The following is a 26,932-nucleotide window of genomic DNA, read 5'->3' as shown; positions in this document are numbered from 1 at the left end:
TCCACATGTTTCCTGCGTCCCCCACATGGCTTCTCGCAAACTGCAAATGAGACCTCTTCTGGCTTTCTTTCAACAACAATGGCTTTCTTCTTGCTGCTCTTCCATAAAGGCCAGACTTGTGGAGTGCACGACTAAAGGCCCATACACACTATTTGATTTTCTGCAGATTTTTGTCATCAGAAATTTATCAAAACCATATAATATGAGATTAAGTCTTAAGAGTTTAAATTTATACGCAATCAGGCAGGCCCTTGCACTACATGGTTTTGGTAAATCTGAAGACAAAAATCTGCAGAAAATCTAATAGTGTGTATGGGGCTTAATAGTTGTCCTGTGGACAGATTCTCCCACCTGAGCTGTGGATTAATGCAGCTCCTCCAAAGTTACAATGGGCCTCTTGATTGCTTCTCTGATTAATGCTCTCCTTGCCCGGCCTGTCCATTTAGGTTGATGGCCATGTCTTCGTAGGTTTTCAGTTGTGCCATATTCTCTCCATTTTCAGATGATGGATTGAACAGTGCTCTGTGAGATGTTAAAAGCTTGGGATATTTTTTTATAACCTAACCCTGCTTTAAACTTCTCCACAACTTTATACCTGGTCTGCCTGGTATGTTCCTTGGCCTTCATGATGCCGTTTGTTCAGTAAGGTTCTCTAACAAACCTCTAAGGGTTCACAGAACAGCTGTATTTATATTGGGATTAAATTACACACAGGTGGACTCTATTTACTAATTAGGTGACTTCTGAAGGCGATTGGGTCCACTAGATTTTAGTTATTATCAGAGTAAAGGGGGCTGAATGCAAATTCACGCCACACTTATATTTATGAACCAATGAAAACCATTTACCATTTTCCTTCCACTTCACAATTATGTACCACTTTGTTTTGGTCTATCACATAATATCCCATTAAAATACATTTTTGGTTGTAGTTTTTGGTTGTAACATGGCAAAATGTGGACAATTTCAAGGGGTATGGATACTTTTTAAGGCACTGTACATAAATAGAATCTTAAAGTTTAAGCATATTTAGTATTGTAAAGTTGTACTAAATGCTAGGCGTTTTTTTTACCTTCTTTATTGCATTCTCTGCAATAAAGATAAATTCCAGTTATAGTATTTTCTTACATAGTTACATCAGAAACAACAGAAGAAGGGTCACCAATAAAGATTAAGGGACTTTTAAGGCACCATACTAAAATGACAACACAAATAGATAGCACAATATATTTAATTAATCCCGTAAAAAAATGTGGGGTAGTTCATAATCCATATAAAGGTTACAAATGTAATTATACACCAAATATTAAAAACAATACAAATACATGGAAAAATGTTGTATCCCGCTGGTTAGCCATGCGTTTCGCAGTTCACAGCTGCTTCATCAGGGTCCCCGTGGGATTGTCTGAAAGGTTGAAGGAAATTTTAACAGTACATATATCATTACGAATTAACATTTTTTGACAAGATACATCATAATATAACTGCTTGGGGCTTACTACAATGTCAAACAAAAGTTTAACAACTGCTGCCTTTTGAAAGGGTGTCATACATAAGATCTAAATACAAATTAGATTTATAGGGGGAATGAGGATGGACCAATCAAAACAGTCCCTTACCCCCCTTGGATGCACCTACGCCAAGACTAAATGGGCCCCAAGGCATGCATACACACAACACACACCACCACATCCGCACAAGACCAAATTACAAACACAAGACATTCACCCAACACATTCACTCAGACATGCACCAATAGAACAGTAGAAACTCAACAATCAACGCACATGCATAGAAACACCACATATACACCATACCCTCAACAAACCCCACCATCCAACATCCACATACAAACATGTAACTGCCTGTATTTCCATGAATAGTTACATCATGTAGACCTATTTTTACGAGATCCAGAAATGTACACCATACACACTGGCATTCTGGAATGCTATATACACAAACGCAGAAATTAGGTGTTGATAGTGGTGTCTACTTCAGTGATTTCCAGATTCCAGGTATGTATAAAATTAAATTTGAACTTTGTCCGAGATTAAAGCGTTTGTTAACCCAAAAAAAAAAAAAAAAAGATCCTGTTCCTTTAAAGCATGTTATACAGCACAGTGCTTGTGCTGTGTCATTTGGACCCCTGTAACACCTAAAAATACCTGTCTGATCTTGCCTGGCTATACCCTCCCCTTTGTAAACTGACCACAGTGTATCATGGCTGCTGAGCACTGACACCGTGTTCAGTTTACGTGCCTCCGTCATCTGCAGCCCTGCTGTCTGTCTCCTCTGTGCTCTCTCCCCCCTCCCTCCCTGCCTGTCTGTCTGCTGGTGTCAGCGCCCACCCTCGCAACTCCTGCTGCTTTCATATTAAATGTAAAATGCTCCTATCCCCTCTGTATTATAACAATAAGTTCCCCTGTGTCTTGTGTTATATAATAAATATGCTTATCTGTACTGATAACTCAGCGACTCCCTGTAATCATGTGACTCCTCGGTTCTCTCCTCTCCTCCCCGACTGAGGTTGGCGGCAGTGCTCGGCCCCACCTGCTGGAACTGTCAGCTGTACGGAGGAGGCACCTGAGCGCCAGGAGCCGATGTGTTATCAGTACAGATAAGTATATTTATTATATAACACAGACACAGGGGAGCTTATTGTAATATTACACAGGGGATAGGAGCATTTTATAGAAGTGGCTTAACAACCACTTTACCCAATGCAGTTATGTGAAAATATACCATGCCTGGAATTCATCTTTAAGGTACCTTTCTATGTCCCCCTGTCCCCAAACAACTACCTGTGATCCCTTATCACTGCACTTGGGTCCTCCGCAATCTGCACTGCCTCCTAGATCTACCTCCTTTAGGGAGCAATATGCTTCTGCTGCTATCAGTCAAAATGCTAGGAGAAGGGAGCGGAGGTGTGGCTTGCTGGGGAGTGCGTTTATCTGTAGACGCACACAGCATGGGCCAGTAACATGCACGCATGGGTGTCTCCTTAACAAGTGGGTGGCAGTGGTTTAAGGACTGACTGTAATTTTAAAAACAATCATCGTCTAATGAAAGTGTGGACCTTAACTTAAAAAAAACCCCATAATAATAAGGGTTCATTATCACTTTAGGTGGCTAGCTGTGGCTCATCTCATAAAGGGTTGCTTTAAAGGGACACTACATTTAAAGTGTTACTAAATGTATATTGTTGTTATTATTATTATTATTATTATTATTATACAGGATTTATATAGCGCCAACAGTTTGCGCAGTGCTTTACAACATGAGGGCAGACAGTACACTTACAATACAAATCAATACAGGAGGGTTTAGAGGGCCCTGCTCGTTAGAGCTTACAATCTAGAAGGGGCTATATGCAGTAAAGCATGCTTGTTATACTCACTGTGGTACTTAAGGGGTTAGTCCTCCGTATTGTGTAAAAAGGCTGTTTGATCATGTCTTCTCTGATCCTCCCCTCCTTCCTCGGTCCCCAATCTATCTCCTGATAGAACAAAGCCTTGGGGCCTCTGCACATGCTCAGTTTGGTGTGTATTGCTATTTTTTGGGAGGGTGCATGTGATCAGCACAGGGTCAATCAGCACTGTCCAGACAGAAAGCCAGGGGTCATTCAGCCTCATAGGACAGTCAAAGGAGAATGAAAACTCCTCCTACAAGCTTTAGCTAAACACTCAAAGAAGTCATAAGACTGCTATATACTGCTGATGAGAAAAAGTATTTAGCAGTTTATATTTACTAAAATAATAGCATTTTCATGTTCTGTGTACTGTGGGAGACCAGATATAGTGAATGCAGGGTCCTGGGTTTAGTAAAACGTTAATATTGTAAATTCAGCCTACAGAGGGTCTCTTCTTTAATACCAACCCCACCTCAAGGACCTTGAAGCACAAACCCTCTGGCCAGGTGCCAATATCTTCATCAAATCCCAATTCTGGACTGCGATGACCTCACTTCTGGTCACACTGCTAATCACTTTTATTAATTTAGCCGAGCTTTAAGACTCCACTTAACAGCGGGTCACAGTAGAGTATTGGAACCTTCTCTTTTGTTAGAAATTCAATTATTGTGAACAGATCGTTCCAGCTTACTTTACAAACCTAGTACCTTCTCTATTCATTTTATTGCATCGTTTAGGATCTCCCACACGATACATGTTACAGTCTTGCTTGAGGCTTGTTGAAATTCTGTTCTGCTCCCTTCCATGCACACCTTAATCTTTTACTTGACAATATAATTGGTGGCGTTTTCAGCTGCTTTCCTAATTGCCTTTGTCCCCTGTTTATGCCTAGAGGTACGTGCACATATAATATTGTGTATTGAAAGGGAGAGACTGTAAATAAAAGCGTATTAAAGCAGCAATTAAATGTGGTGTCTCTGTCGCTGCGCATGCAGAGGGGGTGCCTGGGGCTGTCGCTGCTTTGACTGGGCCTCTTTCTTCTGTAGCCTCTTGACTCTCTCAGTAACACTTGTGTCTCGCATGATGTTTATTCCTGTCCGTTTAAACCTCTAATAGTGTGAACATATTTATGGCGCAGCCAGATACAATAAATTAGTGTTAGCCTGGTATTCTGTGGCACACCCAGCTACTCTACTGTATGCAGCTCTTGTTTTTAATTATGGCACCATTAGTGCACCCAGAGCTTCTGGCTGATGGCAGCTGTCAAGATGTTTTTTGTTCCCCCCCCCCCCCGCTTTGTCTGGGATTGGTGGTCAGCTCTTTCAGACCTTCAGAATGCCACTGATGGCCATTAGACAGGCGCATCCTTTTGCTTTTCAAGAATACAGTTTGTTTATGAGGAAAGTGCTGGTAGTGGGAGGATGTATTGTAAACCAGACAATGTCTTCAGCCAGGAAGCAAACAAGCCATTGTGACCTTAGAAGGGTGCATTTTCCCAGGGGGTATCTCTACTGCAGCAAGTGTTTTTTCAGAAGAGAAAAGCTGGAGGTAGAGGCCTGTAATTTGCTACATCCTGTCTGTTCTCTGTTTGACTGCCAGCCCTCTTTTTATTGCCCAAATAAGCAAACTGTTCCTGCCTGCTTTTCCTATCACATCACCTTCATCTCCAGTGCACAAGGACTGTCTCAAAAATATCTTGCACACCATTAAGTCACAAGGGAATGGAATTAATGAGGCAGGGGAAAGATGACAAACATTGAGAGGGCAGGAAATAAAATGTAATGATACAGGGATTCGAATAAATATAAGGTGTGCTTTTTTTTTCTTTCTCTCCAAGGCTTTTGGGTCAGTTATCTTGTCAAACATAAGATAAAATATTCAATTTTATTATAGAGCTCAACATACACTATATTGCCAAAAGTATTGGGATGCCTGCCTTTACACGCACACAGTCTTTAATGGCATCCCAGTCCTAGTCCATAGGGTTCAATATTGAGTTGGCCCATCCTTTGCAGCTATAACAGCTTCAACTCCTCTGGGAAGACTGTCCACAAGGTTTAGGAGTGTGTCTATGGGAATGTTTGACCATTCTTCCAGAAGAGCATTTGTGAGGTCAGGCACTGATGTTGGACAAGAAGGCCTGGCTCGCAGTCTCCGCTCTAATTCATCCCAAAGGTGTTCTATCGGGTTGAGGTCAGGACTCTGTGGAGGCCAGTCAAGTTCCTCCACCCTAAACTTGCTCATCCATGTCTTTATGGACCTTGCATTGTGCACTGGTGCGCAGTCACGTTGGAACAGCAAGGGGCCATCCCCAAACTGTTCTCACAAAGTTGGGAGCATGAAATTGTCCAAAATGTCTTGGAATGCTGACGCCTTAAATGCTTGTAAAGGTAAATGTTTTAAAAAAACAAAACAAACATATTTACTTACCTGCTGCCACGAACCTCTTCTTTTTGGGTCCTCTGCCGTTGCTTTTGGCCCCTCCACTCTGTCCCGTACCCTCATGAGAAGCTGCTTCACACCTGAGCCTCACTTCTGCGTCCATTGACACAGACAGCGAGACTCGGCCCTCATCACTGGCTTTGATTGACAGCACTGGGAGCCAATGGCTCCCAGTGCCCCAGCAAAGCCAGCAAGACCCGGAAGTGAGGGGATATAAGAGCTGCAGACGTGCATGGCGCTGGATCAAATGAGGGCTCAGATAAGTAAAAGGTGGGGGGTGAGGAGGGATGCTGACACCTAAACATTTTTTTTTTTAATGCAAGTAATGCATTAAGGTAAAAATATTTAGGCTTTACAACCACTTTAAGAGTTCTTTTCGCTGGAACTAAGGGGCCAAGCCCACCCCCTGAAATACAACCCCACACCATAATCCCCCCCTCTACCACATGATTTGGACCAGTACACAAAGCAAGACCCATAAAGACATGGATAAGTGAGTTTGAGGTGGAGGAACTTGACTGGCCTGCACAGAGTCCTGACCTCAACTTAATAGAACACCTTTGGGATAAATTAGAGCGGAGACTGCAAGGCAGACCTTCTCGTTGAACACAAGTGCCTGACCTCACAAATGCGCTTCTGCAAGAATGGTCAAATTTTCCCATAGACACACTCCTAAACCTTGTGGACAGCCTTCCCAGAAGAGTTAAAGTTGTTATAGCTGCAAAAGGTGGGCCAACTCAGTATTGAACCCTACGGACTAATGCCCTGTACACACGGTCGGATTTTCCGACGGAAAATGTGTGATAGGACCTTGTTGTTGGAAATTCCGACCGTGTGTGGGCTCCATCACACATTTTCCATCGGATTTTCCGACACACAAAGTTTGAGAGCAGGCTATAAAATTTTCCGACAACAAAATCCGTTGTCGGAATTTCCGTTCATGTGTACACAAATCCGACGCACAAAGTGTGTCGCATGCTCAGAATAAATAAAGAGATGAAAGCTATTGGCTACTGCCCCGTTTATAGTCCCGACGTACGTGTTTTACGTCACCGCGTTCAGAATATTCGTATTTTCCGACAACTTTGTGGGACCGTGTGTATGCAAGACAAGTTTGAGCCAACATCCGTCGGAAAGAATCCTAGGATTTTGTTGTCGGAATGTCCGATCAATGTCCGACCGTGTGTACGGGGCATAAGACTGGGATGCCATTAAAGTTCATGTGCGTGTAAAGGCAGGTCTCCCAATACTTTTGGCATCATATTGTATATTATAGGACTGTCCCTTCCTCAGTATAACACTCCCCCAGCCAACTACCAAGTTCTTGAAAGGTTTGATTAGTTGTGAACAGTTTGGATAAGCACTTGCAGGATGTCAGAAACGTAATCAGTGCTAATATTAATATAAACACATAGCAAGCAAGTGTAACTGAAACAACATGGCTTGTGATCACAATAAAATCCAAATTTTCATATCAGTAAATAATAACACATGTAAGGTTAGATTTGGGTTTAATGGGGTTAAGAGTTGTTAAGTTTTAGGCTGGTTTCACACTGTTGCGCTGCATTATGCTGCAATTTTTTTGAGTGAGCAGAAAATAAAAGCTCTGGCAATGGCCTGTTTAGAATTTTTCTCAATTGAAAGCTCATCCAGGATACCTGATAGACAAGGCTTGGGATCAGTAGGATTATTGACCTGAAATACCTTATTAAAGGGTATTAATTACCCCACTCCAATACAGATGTAATTTTGGGCATCTCCATAAAATGTGAATCAAGTCTCCATGGCCCCTAGAGCATCTAGTGCACATTGGGTTGTCTGTCACTCTCATTTTACACTGTCTAGTGGGAGTGAGATGCACCTGGAGGACAATATAAAGCTTGACAAGCGTTGTGTGACATTGAGGACATTTTGAGGACTACACAGCCTGCAGAGCTTCCTCCCACTGTTCATCCTCAAATGTGCCCACATCCCTCACCCATCTGCTCATGACTCCAACAAGAAAGCTTCTTAAGAATATGGAAGATAACATAGAATAGCAGTTTGATATAAATTCTTTAAGATGAGGGATCTCAGCCATATAATTGAAAATAGGAGTTGAGAATTGTATCCACAGTTCCCCACCCGATTGTGCGTTAAAAGCATGCCGTAACTGGAAATAGTAAAAGCTCATTGATTGCGGTAGATGGAATTTACCTTGCAGGTCAGAAAAAGGACATAATTTACCATTAAGGAATATATGCTTCAGACAGGTAACCCCATATTTTTTTCCATCTAGTCACGCTTTGCAGAAGTAATTGTCTGGTCTTATTCCATTCCTTTTGCATGAGGACATACGTGGGGAAGCGCTTGTTAGAATTGGCGTATGCCAATGCCTCCAGGCCCATAGCCATATCACTAACTCCAGTTACATGACACATCAAGGCAGTGGTGGAATTCACACCCCCGCCCACTGCAATTGGGTCTGTGGGCATGGCTCGAGCAATATGTTGCAACTGGGCTGCAAGGTAATAAAGCCATGGGTTGGGCAGTGCCAATCCCCCACGCATCTTTAGGTCTCTGAGGTTGTTCCAATTTAATCCTTGGAGGCCTTTTTAACCATATAAAAGTCCTAAATATCAAGTTGATGATACAAAACATTTTTAAGGGGATCACTGTTGGGACATTGGCACTGCGCTAGTTTAACTGACAATTGTACAGTCATGCTACACTGTACGCAAAGTAAATTTTTTTTTTACCCAAATAGAGCTTTCTTTTGGTGGTATACCAAAGCTAAAGTGCAATCTGCGCAACCACTTTGAAATAACATAAATAATTCCTATATGTGATATGTATATAACTATGCTCAATTAATACTTTTATTTGCCGCTCAAACACTTACACGTGATTCCACAACACCTCCATCATATAAATACACTTGAAAAAGTTGTGTAATGCAACTATATATATCAAACAAAACAAAATCAGTGCCAGCAACTTGTATATTCAATCTTTAATAACTGCAGTGACAACCAATACCGCTGTGAAAACGTGATGTATAGGGATGAGCCGAACACCCTCCTGTTTGGTTTGCAGCAGAACATGCGAACAGGCATCAAATTCAGCAAGAACACACGAACACCGTTAAAGTCTGTGGGATACGAACAAGAATAATCAAAAGTGCTCATTTTAAAGGCTTATGTGCAAGTTATTGTCATAAAAAGTGTTTGGGGACCTGGGTCCTGCCCCAGGGGACATGTATGAATGCAAACATTTTTTTAAAAAACGGGCGTTTTTTTCGGGAGCAGTGATTTTTTTAATGCTTAAAGTCAAACAATAAAAATGAAATATTCCTTTAAATATTGTGCCTGAGGGGTGTCTATAGTATGCCTGTAAAGTGGCACATTTTTCTCGTGTCTAAAGGAAAAATTGTCATTTAAAACTGCTCGCAGCTGTAATTAATTGTCGGGTCTCGGCAATATAGATAAAACTCATTGAAAAAAAGAGCATGGGATTCCCCCCCCCTGTCCAATACCAGGCCCTTTGGGTCATGTATGAATATAAAGGGGAACCACGATCTAAATCTAAAAAAAAAAAAATTGCGTGGGGGTCCCCCTAAAATCCATACCAGGCCCTTTGGGTCTGATATGGAAATTAAGGGGAACCCTGCGCCAAATTAAAAAAAAAAAAAAAAAAATGGTGTAGGGGTCCTTCCCAAAATCCATACCAGACCCTTCAGGTCTGGTATGAATTTTAAGGGGACCCTGCACCAAAATGTAAAAAAAAATGGAGTAGAGCTCCCCCTCAAAATCCATACCAGACCCTTATCCGAGCACGCAACCTGGCAGGCCGCAGGAAAAGAGGGGGGGGCGAGAGAGCACCCCCCCTCCTGAACCGTACCAGGCCACATGCCCTCAACATGGGGAGGGTGCTTTGGGGTAGCCCCCCAAAGCACCTTGTCCCCATGTTGATGGAGACAAGGGCCTCATCCACACAACCCTTGCTCGTGGTTGTGGGGGTATGCGGGTGGGGGGCTTATCGGAATCTGGAAGCCCCCTTTAACAAGGGGACCCCCAGATCCCAGCCTCCCCCCCTGTGTGAAATGGTAATGGGGTACAAATGTGCCCCTATCATTTCACAAAAAAGTGTCAAAATGTTAAAAACCACAAGACACAGCTTGGGCACAAGTCCTTTATTAAAAAAAAATGTCCCACGATGTCAATTCATCTTCTTCTCCCTGCGATGGACCGAAAAAGAAAAAAAAAGCCGAGACTGATCCGCCTCAATGGGTTCTAATATAACTGAGGGGGGGGCCACACGGTGATGTACCTGGATGACCCCGCCCGCTCTGACGCCTTGGGGACTTCCCCGTGGCGTCAGAGGGGGGTGGGGGTCACCTGTTTATGTAACTGGGTGGCCCCGCCCCCTCTGACACCACGGGGAAGCCATAGGGAAGTCCCTGTGGCGTCAGAGGGGGCAGGGTCACCCAGGTGGCCCCACCCTCAGTTATATAAGAACTGTCATCAGCAAAGTAGCGTCAGACGGTGGGAGCCTCCCACTGGGCAAGGGTTGTGGGGATGAGGCCCTTGTCCCCATCAACATGGGGAAAAGGTACTTTGGGGGGCTACCCCAAAGCACCCTCCCCATGTTAAGGGCATGTGGCCTGGTACAGTTCAGGAGGGGGGGGCGCTCTCTCGTCCCCCCCTCTTTTCCTGTGGCCTGCCAGGTTGCGTGCTCGGATAAGGGACTGGTATGGACCCCTACGCCATGATTTTTAAAATTTTGGTGCAGGGATCCCCTTGAAATCCATACCAGACCTGAAGGGTCTGGTATGGATTTTGGGGGGACCCCTACGCCATTTTTTTAAAATTTGGCGCAGAGTTCCCCTTAATTTCCATATCAGACCCGAAGGGCCTGGTATGGATTTTAGGGGGACCCCCATGCAATTTTTTTTTAAATTTTGGTTCGGGGTTCCCCTTAATACTCATACCAGACCCAAAGGGCCTGGTAATGGACTGGGGGGGACCCCATGCTCTTTTTTTCAATGACAATCAGTCAGTTTTCGCAATCAGTTTTAAATGACAATTTTTCCTTTAGAAATGTAATTTTGCTGTGGTACTGTTCTAAACACGGGAAAAATGCGCCCCTTTACAGGCATAGTATAGACACCCCCCAGGCACAATATTTAAAGGAATATTTCATTTTTATTGTTTCATTTTAAGCATTAAAAAAAATCACTGCTCCCGAAAAATGGACGTTTTTAAAAAAATGTTTTTTCATTGATACATGTCCCCTGGGGCAGGACTCGGGTCCCCAAACACTTTTTATGACAATAACTTGCATATAGGCCTTTAAAATGAACACATTTGATTTTTCATGTTAATGTCCCATAGATTTTAACGGTGTTCCGGTGGCTTTCGAATTTGCCCCGAACGCCGCATATTGTTCTGTGTTCGCAGAACATCCGAACAACCAAAGTTCGGCCCGAACTTATGCTTGGGCCGAACCGTTCGCCCATCCCTAGTGATGTACAATCTTAACTCTACCTTATGTGTCAAATGTGCCTCCACCCAGTGGTCACGCAATCTGCATACCCCCTCCTAAGGCCATACATATGGGTCATAAATTGCTTGTGATACTCTCTCCACAGATTGGAAGATAGTTCAGTTTCTACTTCATCACTTGCTTCAGCTTCACATTACTCCTTTCTCCTCCATATTGCACAGATATCCCTAAGTATAGATCATATAAAACAAGAAAGCAGAACCATAGAGCTCTATATTTTTGTTTATTATCACTCCCCCAAAGATTAAAACACTTACAGGATAAAAAACAGTACAAGCTCTCAATTTTTGCCAATATCGGTTCACCATCTTACCTTCCAATCTATTCTGCTACATGTCTTTGGTAAAAAATAAGTGTATATTATTTGTTTTGTGTGAAAGTTATAACGTCTACAAACTATGGTATATATACTGTAAGTTTTTGTATTTATTTATTTTTATACTAGTAATGGTGGTGATCAGCAACTTATAGTGGGATTGTGATAGTGTGGCTTGAATTCTGACACTAACTGACGCTGTCTGGGGGGGTACACTGACTAAGTTACACTAGACCTAAAGAGCTGCTGTAAATTTTGGTGGAGACCCCACAGTTGTTTTTTTGTTTTGTTTTTTTACACTATCCCTGCTGTATGCTTACATTCACCTATCAGTCAAGTATCTTACAGCAGAATGTGCTGGGCTGGGATGGGTCACTGGTTGTTAGGACACTGGCAGGTGCCATCTGCCTAACAACCAGGAGGAAGCGGTCACATTTAGCAGTGGTAATAATACCATTGCTAAATGTTTCACTTCACATTGTGAATGCAGCTAGAGGTTCGCTTAGCCAAACTCCCATTATTTCAGCCATTCACATAGGAATCTCCATAGATGTACACAGTGTTGAGGTCTCCCTCATAATATTTCCCCTGCAGGTTGAATGTTCTTAGCCTATAGTGTTAGACTATTTTCCCTTCTGATGAATATTAACTCTCATGGACAAATGTTAGAGAATGTTACATTTGCCCGGCAAAAGGCAACAAAAAAATGACATACATATAGTATTATCTATTATGTTTGGGCAAATGATGGAACATTCACAAAGCTGTTTTTTTATAAATAGATCCCAAGACTTCTATATTACTTTTTTTACATTCATTAAGGTTAAAGCAACTTTTAATGTTCTAATGTCAACCCAAAATTTAGATTTTTTTTCACTTTCGATAAAAATGATAAACAGGAGAAATAAAGAGGGTGAATCTTCTTTAACGGGGCGGGGGACAAAGACAGCACTAAAAACTGACAAGTGTTCTAATCACTCTCCACGTTAACCAAAACTAAAAATAAAAAAAAAAATAAAAAAAGATTTGCCTTTAGTTACACTTTAACTGCCGATTAACATGTGATTCGGGTGCAGTGCGATTTTAGACCATTCGCTTGAATAGGCTGAAATCATGCTGGGCCACACCAAAAGTAGGCCATGCACTACTTTATAAAATGCACAGGAACTGGATCACATGGTACAGTAATCCGCTGCAGGCAAACGCACTGTATTTGGGGTGTCATTAAGTTAACACTGACTTCCACTGCAGGTCGCAACTGCAGTGCATTTTGAATGTGGCATGGGAAAGCTGCAGGGAACACAAACGTGTTCTGGTGTGAACTGGCCCTGAGTTCCCTTTTTTCAGACTTTTTTTATTTTCACCTAATGATCCTGCCCATTTCCAGTCTCTGGGTGGCTATTCTCATTCCTCCATTGTATCTAGCGAAGGAGCCAAGATTGTCACCCTGGCTGAGCATTAAAGGAGAAGTACAGCCAAAGCTTGTTTGGCTGTACTCCTCCTATGGATCACAGGAGTGCAGTTCGCTTTGCACTCCTATGACCCGTTTTCAGCAGACAGCGGGCGGAGGGCCGCTTTCTGCTGATGTCACAGATCCGGTCCAGGATCGGGACAATGAAGTCGGGATCCGCCCACTTGCGAGCCACTGAGAGCCTGTGCCGGTCAATCCCGCCCCCTCCACAGACCAGAGCTCTAGTGAGCTCGGGGGGGGGGGGGGGAGCAGAGAGCGATGACTGACAGTCACTAGCTTTCTGCTCACGGAGCCCTGAGAACCGAGCGATTGGTGGTGTTTGATTGCTCGGTTCTCAGTGTTAGAGCCGGCGGGGACAGATGCAGCATCAGTATGATTGGTATGATTTTGAAGAGAAAATCCCATACATCTCTTTTAAACATGTCATCCTCTATTACATGGGGGATGATGGGAATAGTAGTTTACACAAAGAATAATAACTTTTTTTTACTTCCAGCTCATCTCACAAGTAATTGAAAGGATGTTGCATTTTTAGCAAGACTGACAGGTATATTCTATACTAAAAATGTTCTTAGCCTGAAAAAAATTTTCAAAATGCAGCCGTCCACCATATCTAAAGTTGGTAAGCTTTAATATACAGTATAACATTTTTGTGAAGAATTATGTTAGACAAACCGTAACTTAAAGTGTATGTCAGGGCAAAATCTAAACAAAGAACATTTTTTTTTAAAACCTCTCTGCAATACATGCACATTTCCCTGTGAAATGTTGCTAGTACAGAGAAATTGTTGATCTTGAGCGAAATCCAGTAAACGTTTAACTTCCTGTTGTGTACTGACATTGCTGTTTCTGCTGCACTGAAATATTAGGAGAAAGTGGAAAATACCAGGCAGCTGGTATACAAGAAGGAGCTTTGAAGAAAAGGGGTGGTGTTCACCAACATAGGAGAACTAAGGCAGGGCTGACAACACTGCTTGGGATTTGAGTGCAGCAGAGGCAGGCAGGCAGGAAGTTAGAAGCTTATTGGACTTCTAGTACATCACTGGAAATTTTTCTGGGCTTGCAGTGTATTTAGAAGAGAGGAAATGTGCATGTATTGGGGAGCTGTGCTGAATACACCTTTTTAGATTTTTGCACATATGCATCCTTTTCATTCACACTTGCGATTAAGGCCGGTGCAACTGTAGCGGCAGTCCATGATTCTGCTCTCAGTGGCCAGCAGTGATCAATGCAAGTACAGTAATCAATTGCTGACTGTGCAAAGAACCGCGAATAGCTGTGGCCACTGGCAACCTGTCATTATAGTGAACAGTAGTGCCTAGCTGCTGAGAATGTGAATCTCTGTTTCCTGCTGCTACTATTTGCACCGGCCCTAATCACAAGTGTGAATGTAGCCTTAAATCTTACAATATATACAATTACAAATATACAGTACATACAATTCTTCTGTTGACTTTACACATGTATGCATATATGTGTTTACATGCGTTTAGACACATACATGTGCACAATCTACAGATATGTAAGGCCCCAGATATAGCTGTGTCCTATTCTTTTTTGTACACCACTAAACTCGGCACACATTTTTGTTTGTAAAAGCTGTGTGTGTGGCCCCATTGATTCCTATAGTGCTGCATTTACGTGTGTACAAAACGCCCTATGGCTCCATTCTAACCTGAGCATTTGATAAATGCACACATTTACAAAACGCGTTAGAAATACGTGCCGCTTTTGTATAGGCATGCATTGTTAATGTTACCCCAAATGCAGCAAGCCGATAAAGGTTTTGCCACAACAAATGGAGAAAAACGGGCAATAAAGAAGACGGCAAAAAGCTACATCAGATAATTTGCCACATTTGTCCCACGTAGGGCAGCCCATTGAAATAAGCAGGCTGCCCTATGCGAGTTGCACGTAAATGCGGAAAAAACAAAAAAACACTTTGCAAAACATTGGGTGTGAATGGGGTCTAAGGGATAAGTTTCAGGGTTAGATTAAGGCTAAGTGTTTTGAAAAGATGATGTAGTCGTGAGATATTTTCTGCGCCACAGTCCACCGTCAGCCGTGTTTTTATCTTTTATGATTGTTGCCTGAATTCATCATTTGTCATCCTCAGTGCAGTTTAGCCAGGCAGTAAAAACCCCTTTACAAGATTGGCAGTGTTCTTCGCCTCATACCTCCATACCTTGGCAAGCTCCACCAAGACACACAACAAAATGTTGACATTAGCAGAGTGGAAAAAGAAGTAGCAAGTCCCCATTAATTATAGCAACAGAATTTATTTCTCTTACTCACTCGGATCCGGCTCCAGCTTTACTTTGCTTACCCCCTGCCTGTTGCTTGTGTGCTGTACAGGTTTTATGAGGGCTGAACGAAGTCTTGTCCTCCGTCATAATTCATGTTCTCCCCTCTCCTGCAGAAGGAATTACTCTTACTTCACAAAAAACTATTTACTTATCAATTTGAAAGCTGTTGTTATCTTGTTTATTCTATTCATTATATTATTTTTTTTTTAATTCAGCCTGCTGGCTTAAGGAAAATAAAACTACTCATATTTAGCCAACTTAACCACTTACAAGGCTTTTTCTGGCACCTTTTGTTTATGAATTTAAATCAGTATTTTTGCTCAAAAATTACTTATAACCCCCAAATATTATAAATTAATTAATTTTTTTTAGCAGAAACCCTAGGAATTTTTTATGTCGCATGGTATTTTCGCAGCGATTTTGCAAATGCAATTTTTGGGAATATTTTTTCTTAATGAATTAAAAAAAGAAAAAAAACACAATATTTACTCCAATTTTTTTTGTAAAATGTGACAGATGATGATAAAAAGATAACTAAAATGTCACGCTTTAAAATTGTGCACGCTCATGGAATGGTGACACACTACGGTACTTAAAAATCTTTTATAGGCCTTTACAGGTTACCTGTTCAGAGATACGCTAGAATTTTTGCTCTCGCTCTAACATTCATGGTGATACCTCACATGTGTGGTGCGAACACCGTTTACATATGCATGCGTGACTTACGTATGGGGAGGGATGGGGGCGCTTTAAATTTTTTCTTATTTATTTTATTTTTTATTTCTAAGCTCCCTTTAATTTTTTTGATCACCTTTTATTCCTTTTACTAAAAATATAAATATCCCTTGTAATAGAAATAAAGATGACAGGTCCTTACCTTTAAAGTGTTTGTAAACCCACAACAACAAAAAAAACCCTGCAAGACAAAGATATAAGAAGCTAGTATCAATGCATAGCATACTAGCTCATTATGAAATACTGACCTTAGATCAAAGCCCCCGCATCGGTCCCGGCACACTGCTCTTCCCGGCGACATGTCTCCCAGAATTATTTCCGGGTATCGCGGGCTCCGGCGCTGTGATTGGCATGCGCGCGGGAGCCGCCGGTGCCGTTGCTTCAGTGCGCATGTGCCAATGCCGTTGGCACATGCTGATACAGGGCATATCTCCTAAACCGTGCAAGTTTAGGAGATATCCACGGTAGCTACAGGTGAGCCTTATAATAGGCTTACCTGTAGTAAAAAGTGGTTTGTAAGGGTTTACAACCACTTTAAAAGAAAAAGATAAAATAAAAAAAATAAAAAATGTTATCTTTTGCTTTAAAAAAAAAAAAAATTATTTACTTTCAGCCTAGACTGGAAGTGACGTTATGACGTCACTCCAGTCCTCCAAGGCCATAGAGTAGATTAATGTACACACAGCACCCCATATTGACGGAAAAACACAGAATTGTTGACATTTTTGCAGATTTATTAAAAAAGAAAAACTGAAATATCACATGGTCCTAAGTATTTAGACCCTTTGCTGTGACACTCTTATATTTAGCTCAGGTGCTGTCCATTTCTTCTGATCATCCTTGAGATGGTTCTACACCTTCATTTGAGTCCAGCTGTGTTTGATTATACTGATTGGACTTGATTAGGAAAGCCACACACCTGTCTATATAAGACCTTACAGCTCACAGTGCATGTCAGAGCAAATGAGAATCATGAGGTCAAAGGAACTGCCTCAAGAGCTTAGAGACAGAATTGTGGAAAGGCACAGATCTGGCCAAGGTTACAAAAAAATTTCTGCTGCACTTAAAATTCCTAAGAGCACAGTGGCCTCCATAATCCTTAAATGGAAGACGTTTGGGACGACCAGAACCCTTCCTAGAGCTGGCCATCCGGCCAAACTGAGCTATCGTGGGAGAAGAGCCTTGGTGAGAGAGGTAAAGAAGAACCCAAAGATCACTGTGGCTGAGCTCCAGAGATGCAGTCGGGAGATGGGAGAAAGTTGTAGAGCGTCAACCATCATTGCAGCCCTCAACCAGTCGGGGCTTTATGGCAGAGTGGCCCGACGGAAACCTCTCCTCAGTGCAAGACACATGAAAGCCCGCATGGACTTTGCTAAAAAAACACCTGAAGGACTCCAAGATGGTGAAAAATTAGATTCTCTGGTCTGATGAGACCAAGATAGAACTTTTTGGCCTTAATTCTAAGCAGTATGTGTGGAGAAAACCAGGCACTGCTCTTCACCTGTCCAATACAGTCCCAACAGTGAAGCATGGTGGCGGCAGCATCATGCTGTGGGGCTGTTTTTCAGCTGCAGGGACAGGACGACTGGTTGCAATTAAGGAAAAGATGAATGCGGCCAAGTACAGGGATATCCTGGACGAAAACCTTCTCCAGAGTGCTCAGGACCTCAGACTGGGCCGAAGGTTTACCTTCCAACAAGACAATGACCCTAAGCACAGAGCTAAAATAACGAAGGAGTGGCTTCACAACAACTCTGTGACTGTTCTTGAACGGCCCAGCCAGAGCCCTGACTTAAACCCAATTGAGCATCTCTGGAGAGACCTAAAAATGGCTGTCCACCAATGTTTACCATCCAACCTGACAGAACTGGAGAGGATCTGCAAGGAGGAATGGCAGAGGATCCCCAAATCCAGGTGTGAAAAACTTGTTGCATCTTTCCTAAAAAGACTCATGGCTGTATTAGATCAAAAGGGTGCTTCTACTAAATGCTGAGCAAAGGGTCTGAATACTTAGGACCATGTGATATTTCAGTTTTTCTTTTTTAATAAATCTGCAAAAATGTCAACAATTCTGTGCTTTTCTGTCAATATGGGGTGCTGTCTGTACATTAATGAAAAAAAAAATGAACTTAAATGATTTTAGCAAATGGCTGCAATATAACAAAGAGTGAAAAATTTAAGGGGGTCTGAATACTTACCGTCCCCACTGTATGGTTTTACACTATGGAGAGCCTTTTTCTTTTTGGGGAAATTCCATGAGCATGACTATTCGAAGGGGGATTTCATACCATATGGACTCTGTGGAGATTTCCTGCTGAGATTGAGCTGTGATTGTCACTGAAACTCTGTTGTGGGAAGTTCATATACAGTGGGAATCACCATATACATAACTCTTTGCAAGAATAAAGGCTCTGGCTGAGTATTAGCCACAAGCGCAATAGACCTCCAGTGATAGGAGGTCCATGCAAGCTGGTAAGCCTGCATTTCTTATGGTGAAAGTTTCATGTCACTTGCAGTGTTGGATGGTGTTACTATTACTGGAAGGACATGTTTATCCAATTAAGACTTTCTCACGGTTTGCACGATCGGTGTAACATCACATTTTGATTCTGTAATAAAGATTGTCATTCCATATTGGAACATTTATTTTCTCTAATTGGTTCATCTCTCTTTATTATTTTATAGTTATTCACAATTTATGTTTGTGGTTTAGCGCAACTCTATTTACAACTGTTTATTTGAGACTGTATATATCTTACAGCAGAGTTGCTGCTTTTTAGGATCATTGGAACTTATAACGCAGTTTTCCCTTTTTTTATAGCCAGTGGAAGCTGATTAATCGGGCCTTCAGTGGGATGGGAGAGCCAGAGAAAGCCACGGAAGGTGGCGGGGAACGTCCCCTCCCGCTGCTTGTTAAAGCAATCCAGTGGCTAGTTAGCCGCTAGAATTTCTATTATAAGAGAGCCGACCATCGGCTCTAAAAAAAACAATACCAGGATGATGCTTGCATCTGCAGGCATCATCCTGGTGTAACCACTTGAAGTCAAGTGACATAATGGTAAGTTGCTGGTCGTCAAGTGGTTAAAACTAGTCAAGGTTGATTAAGAGATTGATGTTCCACTTTAAGTATTCTCTGAAAAATCATTACATTTTATGTTTAAATGCATATACAGAATTAATAGTCCGAGCGCTGGAAAAAAACCTCCTTTGCTTACCCACAGCTGCTAGAAAAAGACAACAACCCCGCCCAGTACTTGTTATTTCAGCAGCTGTTTTTAAATGCAGTTAGGAACCAGGTGTGCTGTATGCACATGTGCTGACAAGGAACATGCTGACAGAAGAGAAGAGAGATGACATCTTCAGTCTGCTGTTGTTTCTTCACTGTCCTATCACAGGCTGGGGACGGGGGTTGACCAAGCTCTATTTCTTAACTGCAGTCAAGAAAAGTTAGGTCAGCAACCTGGCTGTGTTCTCTGGCAAGGCTGCGTAAATCTTAGGACTGTATGGACAAAAATCTTTGACAGGTTCAATTTCCAAGCTATTTTACATGCTGCGGATGAAAATCGAAACAAGACAACAAATATGTTCTTTTTTAGTGCATTAAGTTCTGTTTTCTTGGGATGGTAACAGCAGCTGCATTAGACTTGTGATAGGTTCTTTTTCGCACCGGCAGCAACTAGATGATTCTCATCTCATCTTAGGATCTCAGGTGTGAGATCCTAATGGTCTCATTTACGTGGGCAGAAAGCTGCCTTTACAAACTCATCATCTTTCTGCTGAATAACAGTCTTCGGCGCAGAAGCCACCAGCGATAAGAACAGCAATAGATTTGTCTTCAATGATCAGTGCAGCTGCATGGACTTTAACAAGCGGGTGGTATTTATGATCTGTAGAGTTTACTACTCATCATGTCACATTAACAGAACATTTTGTTCTTTTTATATAAGTGGAAGATGATTTTTATTTGTTTGTTTCATGTTGTAAAAACTCTCTTGTCCACACATCATGTGTTATGCAGAGAATTCATAAAAGCGTTTCCTCAATGCGCGGTCTAGAAGATTAGAGTCACAGGATGTGTCAGAGGGAAGCAAAATTGTATTTAGTGGGTGTAATAAAAAATAAGCATCTGATTAACGGTTGGGGAAACATGTTAATGATTGTCAGTGTCTAATGTTTCAAAGAATTTCAAAGAAAGGTTTTTACAGTTTACAAATATAACTTTTTCTGTGTAATTCTGTACTAAAAGCATACCAACACGTAAGCAAATAGCATTAATTGGTGTTGTGGTTGCTGCTGGTTGGAGTCCATCAAAAAAGATGGCAACTAGGTTAAAATCAGTCTCAAGGCAATAAATAAAATATATTATGCTGTTTTTTTTTTTGTTTTTTTTTTTTTTAGAGAGGGGTTAAATCCCCTGTCATTTTTTATTTTTTAACCCACTGTTCTAATTACTGTTTACCCCCTCTACAAAGGAAAAAATGGATTTCTATACACTTTCTTGAGTAATATTTAGCTGGTCAACCCAGTTTTTAACTACAATGGGGCAGAGTTCCCAAAGTAACAGTTTGGTATCTTGGATGCAAAATGCACTTAAGCCTGAGTCACACTTTTGCAGTTTGCATATTGCAGGTGCATTTCGCATTTTTCAGTACACGCTTTTCATCCACTGAAGTCTATGGAACCAAAAAAACAGAAAAAAGTCCCTAGCCCTTTCCATTAAATGCAAAGATGTGAACTATAGTCAGGTCCATAAATATTGGGACATTGACACAATTCTAATCTTTTTGGCTCTATACAACAACACAAAGGATTTGAAATGAAACGAACAAGATGTGCTTTAACTGCAGACTTTCAGCTTTAATTTGAGGGTATTTACATCCAAATCAGGTGAACGGTGTAGGAATTACAACAGTTTGTATATGTAATGGGACAGATTAACAATCATCCATCAAACTTTCACTTTTTAATACTTGGTTGCAAATCATTTGCAGTCAATTACAGCCTGAAGTCTGGAACACATAGACATCACCAGACGCTGGGTTTCATCCCTGGTGATGCTCTGCCAGGCCTTTTCCTGCAACTGTCTTCAGTTCCTGCTTGTTCTTGGGGCATTTCCCCTTCAGTTTTGTCTTCAGAAAGTGAAATGCATGCTCAATCGGATTCAGGTCAGGTGATTGACTTGGCCATTGCATAACATTCCACTTCTTTCCCTTAAAAAAGTCTTTGGTTGCTTTCGCAGTATGCTTCGGGTCATTGTCCATCTGCACTGTGAAGCTCCGTCCAATGAGTTCTGAAGCATTTTGCTGAATATGAGCAGATAATATTGCCCGAAACACTTCAGAATTCATCCTGCTGCTTTTGTCAGCAGTCACATCATCAATAAATATAAGAGAACCAGTTCCATTGGCAGCCATACATGCCCACGCCATGACACTACCACCACCATGCTTCACTGATGACGTGGTATGCTTTGGATCATGAGCAGTTCCTTTCCTTCTCCATACTCTTCTCTTCCCATCACTCTGGTACAAGTTGATCTTAGTCTCATCTGTCCATAAGATGTTATTCCAGAACTGTGAAGGCTTTTTTAGATGTTGTTTGGCAAACTCTAATCTGGCCTTCCTGTTTTTGAGGCTCATCAATGGTTTACATCTTGTGGTGAACACTCTGTATTCACTCTGGTGAAGTCTTCTCTTGATTGTTGACTTTGAGACACATACACCTACCTCCTGGAGAGTGTTCTTGATCTGGCCAACTGTTGTGAAGGGTGGTTTCTTCACTTGGAAAGAATTCTTCAGTCATCCACCACAGTTGTTTTCCGTGGTCTTCCGGGTCTTTTGGTGTTGCTGAGCTCACCAGTGCGTTCTTTCTTTTTAGGGATGTTCCAAACAGTTGATTTGGCCACACCTAATGTTTTTGCTATCTCTCTGATGGGTTTGTTTTGTTTTTTTCAGCCTGATGGCTTGCTTCACTGATAGTGACAGGTCTTTGTATCTCATATTGAGAGTTGACAGCAACAGATTCCAAATGCAAATAGCACACTTGAAATGAACTCTGGACCTTTTATCTGCTCCTTGTAAATGGGATAATGAGGGAATAACACACACCTGGCCATGGAACAGCTGAGCAGCCAATTGTCCCATTACTTTTGGTCCCTTAAAAAGTGGGAGGCACATATACACACTGTTGTAATTCCTACACCGTTCACCTGATTTGGATGTAAATACCCTCAAATTAAATCTGAAAGTCTGCAGTTAATGCACATCTTGTTTGTTTCATTTCAAATCTATTGTGGTAGTGTATAGAGTTAAAAAGTTAAGAATTGTGTCGATGTCCCAATATTTATGGACCTGACTGTACATCCATAGGAAACAATGTTAAATGGACTGTAGTGTAGTGTAGTTTCTGCAAAAATGAAAATGCACTAAAAAATGCATTGGTGTGAACCAGTAATATATTGCAGCTTACCAGTCCTTCGATGTGCCGGATGCAAAGGTTTTCTTTTTTTAGACATTGTTTCCTTTAGTTTTACCTGTAATCTTGCCAATAACACCGAAAGTGATTCTAAAGGATCAAGGTTTTTACCTTGGTAAAAAACTTTCTGGGTGCATCCCCCTTATGCTTACACAAGCCTCAATCTCAGCACAAGAGCAGGGGGTTTCTCCCGGGTTTCTCTCTCTTCATTGGCTCACACAGCAGGGAGAGCCATTGGCTCCTGTTGCTGTCAATCACAGGCAGTGAGCCAAAAAGGAGATAGTGGGGGGCAGGGCCAAGCCACACTCTATGTGTGAATGGACACACAGAGTGTGGCTTGGGAGAGAGCCTGCTTGAGTGCCCTCATACCAAGAGACTTGCTATTGGGGGCACTTGACAGGGGGAGGGGCCAGGACCAACAGCGGAGGACTGAAAAAGAAGAGGATCAGGCTGCTCTGTGCAAAACCATTGCACAGAGCAGGTAAGTATAACATGTTTGTTGTTTTAAAAAATATATATATTTTTTCTTTTGGATCACTTTAAAATGAAAAAATTGCGCTAAAAGGGTAAAAACCCTAAACCAGCAACTAGCACACTATTAGATACAAAATGGTAATATCAAATAAATTCAAACTGAAGTGCAATGCTCACAAAACAAAAACAAAACTGATAACAGTCCAGAATGTCCATGCAAACAAAAAAGTCCACTGTGAATTTAAGATGAAGTAATCTTCATATGGTGTAAAAAAACAAAAAAACTCTGTGCTCCCACAGCAGTGCCCAAATCAAAGGCTTACAGGAATGGTATGACCCTTACAATGAGAAGTCATAAAGCAATTAAAAGTGATTAGCTGAGATCCTGGATATATGATGTTGCCACTGCAATCCACCGTATATATCGACAGTCAGTAACTCTGAATGCATACAGCAGGAGTGACTTGATCCCTCAACCACCTCCCCACAGTGCCATGGCACACATTGAGAAACGTTACACTTGGGCCAAGTAATGTTCAGGGCTGGGTCTTCCAAAGCCAAGCCAAGCAGGTGCCTAGGGCCTGGTTCATTTCCAGGGGACCAGCTACAAACGTCTTATTCCTGCCATAAACCAGGAAGGGTAAAGCAACAGGTCAAAGCTGTGTATCTGCTTGCTACTGTATGACAGGGATACACTTGTAAACAGATTGGTCATGCCAGTAACGACAATGTAAATAGCATCTTCTCTATGTTTATTGCAATGGCGGGCCAAAGCTGCTACCTTGCCAAGGGCCCCATTCTGCCTTAATCTATCTGGTAACAGAGATAATAGGTAATACCTACCTTCTATCCTCCCACCCTACTATTCTCACTCGCCTTGGCCTTTACTAACACAGCGACTGCAATAATTATTGGTGAGTATGATCTAGTGACCAGTATGCTATGTATATAGTGGAGAATACAGAGAAATGTGAAGGGTGTATTTTGCAGGAATAAAGTTTATAAAACACAAGGTGAAATAGTAGGTTATGCCCTTCACAACACTTAAGATTCTTTAGATTCTGCTCTTGTCATTGGTTACTGGATAATGGGTGTTGGAGTCAACACATTCACTTCTCCTGCCTCCACTATTATACACAAGGCTATACGTGACACTTAACTTGATGAAGCACAACTATTGAGTTCCTACACGTCAGCATATCTGAAGATATGTTTACCTGAAGGTTAGCTCTCTTTATAGCTTATAAAAACCAAACAGAACAGGTTCACCTTTATCTGCGTTTTAAGACGTGAGAGCCGTGTGTGTCAGTTCAGCAAACAAGCCAAGCAAAATTCTGAGGTTTTTCTTCAAACAACCTTGTTCAATTATGTCTCTGACAACTACAATGTTACTGCTTTTTTATATCATTTATTTATTAAAATAACCTCACATGCATTTTACCCAGTATGTGTACAAGTGAGAGACGTAGTTGGTGCTCCTGGTGAGGTGGATTGGAGGAGAGGGTAAAGGAGGGGTAGAAAAGACGCCACACTCTACTTTTACCAACACGACTGCTGCACCCGACCTTGTACTCGTTTTTTCCTTTCCTGTTCTCCCTCTTATTCTTAAACTTTTCCCTTTTTTAAGTCAGTTAAAGAACCCCCCCCCCCCCTTCCCCCCTTCCCTCTACTAAAGAGAAAACCTTTCTCACCGTCTGATTCACTTTATTGAATTAATGGAAAATAAAAGTGTTACTGATCCTCCCTTAATTGCATAAGGTTCATCAACTTCTGTGTTAATACAGTCCAATGCAGGAATAGGCAACCTCGGCACTTCAGTTTTGGTGTAACTACAAATCCCAACATGTCTCTGCCTCTGGAACTCATGCCTGTGGCTGCCAGTCTTGCTGTGTTTCATGGGACTTGTAGTTTCAACACAGCTGGAGAGCCAAGGTTGCCCTTACCTCCGGTCTAATGCCTTTAGCCCACATTCACCACATTCATTGGGCCGCTTTGACATGTGACGTGGGCTAAAGGCATTAGATCGGAGGTAAAGGCAACCTTGGCACTCTAGCTGAACTTGTTCAGCTGAATTTACACAATTTCAAACCCGCATTCAGTGTAAACCTAGGCTTAATCAAATGTTTCACTGTTGTACCAAGTGATATCTATTACCCTAAATCTCAAAATAAGGACTTTATAAAAGTGGGAGGATAAAGCACAGGGATGGTGAGAGTAGACCGTGTGTAAGATATTTGTTCATGTATGTTGTAATATATAACCAACATCTCATTGATTGCTGTGTGCAGCCCTTCCCATTTTCATTCCCTCCAGTCACTAACAAGACGAAAGCTAAGGAGCAAAATGATGTCATTGAGGTCCTCACACTACATGCCTCACCATTGCTTATGTGAAATGGTAGAGGGGAGGCCCAATACCTTTTACTGTAATTCTGCATATTTTGTTTCCTAGATTTTTGTTATTAAAGCACAGCTGAACTTTTTTGCTGGGTTTTTTTAAGGCAAATATTAAGCAAAACAGTATGTTTTTACTGAGCTCTGAAATTGCCTGAGTTTCAGGCTGCACCCTTTTTATAAATGTCTCCCATCTTAGTCTCTCTATACATTATTACATGCTATAATTTTTCCATAAAGCTGAACTCCTGGCAAAAAACGTAATACACAGATGAATACTTACAGGTCTCCTCCCCACCTCCAAAAAGTGAATGGACAGCAAAAGGAGAAGGAGAAGGCTGGTGAGATCATCTTGTCACTCTGCTCCCTCCTATTAGCATGTCCCTTTGTTAGCACATGAGGATTGCTATACAACTGATTGGCTCCTTGTGCTGCTTCTCCCTCCCCAAGTCTGAACTCTGCTGTATGGGGAGCTTGCAAAAGGCTGATAACTAGTCAGATATAGGTACTTACACTAGCTGCATTAAAAGAATACATTAAATGATGGTTTAATGAATACAGACCTGAATTAATTTGTATCTTTTTCTATTTGCCAGGAGTTCAATTTTAATGTTATGCATGGACATTGCAGTAGGTTCTTCTTTAGGCCCCTTTCACATGGAGTGGATCGATCCAGCTAATCCTCGCTGAGCAGGCGGATGACAGGTTTGTGTCTGCTCCGCTATACTGAGCGGACACGGACACGGACACAGCCCGCTCTTCTCTATGGGGCAGTTAGATGAAAATGGACTGCATGCCCATTTCCATCTGATTGTCATCCGATCCAAACCGCTGGACGGATGGCGAATGTATCGCCATATGTCTGTTTTCAGCGATCTTTGGCGGAATAGAAGCCCAGCGGATGTCAGCCCCATAGAGAACAATGGGTGGTCCGATTGGGTCCGCCTGAAAAACTGACAGGTGAACCCAATCAGTCCGCTGGTGTGAAAAGGGCCTAAGACTGTAGTTATACAATAATCAGAGGTTTCCTTTATGTAGGTAATTTTATGTAGGTAAAATTGTCAGGTTATGATGATTAAAAAGCTTGCCATACACTAGCAGAATTTAATTTGAAATTTTCATTTTAAGAACGTTTGATTTTTTAATCATTAGTGGGGTCAAATCAACATTTATTTTAGGCTATAGTGTTGAGAGAATTTGAAGGAGCTGGGTGTAAATTTTTTCTCAAGGAAATTAATTTCTAACAGTGAATGTGTTTTTGTTCAGGAAATGACATTGCTTCCAAAATAAGAAATTGCATGCAAATGTTCATATAAATATTTGTACAAACCTTCAAAAATCTACTAGTGTATGGCCATCTTTCAT

At 41.7% G+C, this 26,932-nt stretch overlaps 1 protein-coding gene across 1 annotated transcript in view; it reads left to right on the top strand.

Annotated features, from left to right (window-relative positions):
• JAZF1 (JAZF zinc finger 1) overlaps window positions 1–26,932 on the top strand; it is a 382,635-nt gene that overhangs the window by 342,105 nt on the left and 13,598 nt on the right. The gene's annotated exons all lie outside the window — the stretch shown is intronic.

The sequence above is a fragment of the Aquarana catesbeiana genome, linkage group LG05 (assembly GCF_042186555.1).
Source record: "Aquarana catesbeiana isolate 2022-GZ linkage group LG05, ASM4218655v1, whole genome shotgun sequence".
NCBI lineage: Eukaryota > Metazoa > Chordata > Amphibia > Anura > Ranidae > Aquarana > Aquarana catesbeiana.
The sequence above is the reverse complement of the archived record's forward strand: the minus strand, read 5'-3'. Positions and strand labels throughout refer to the sequence as shown.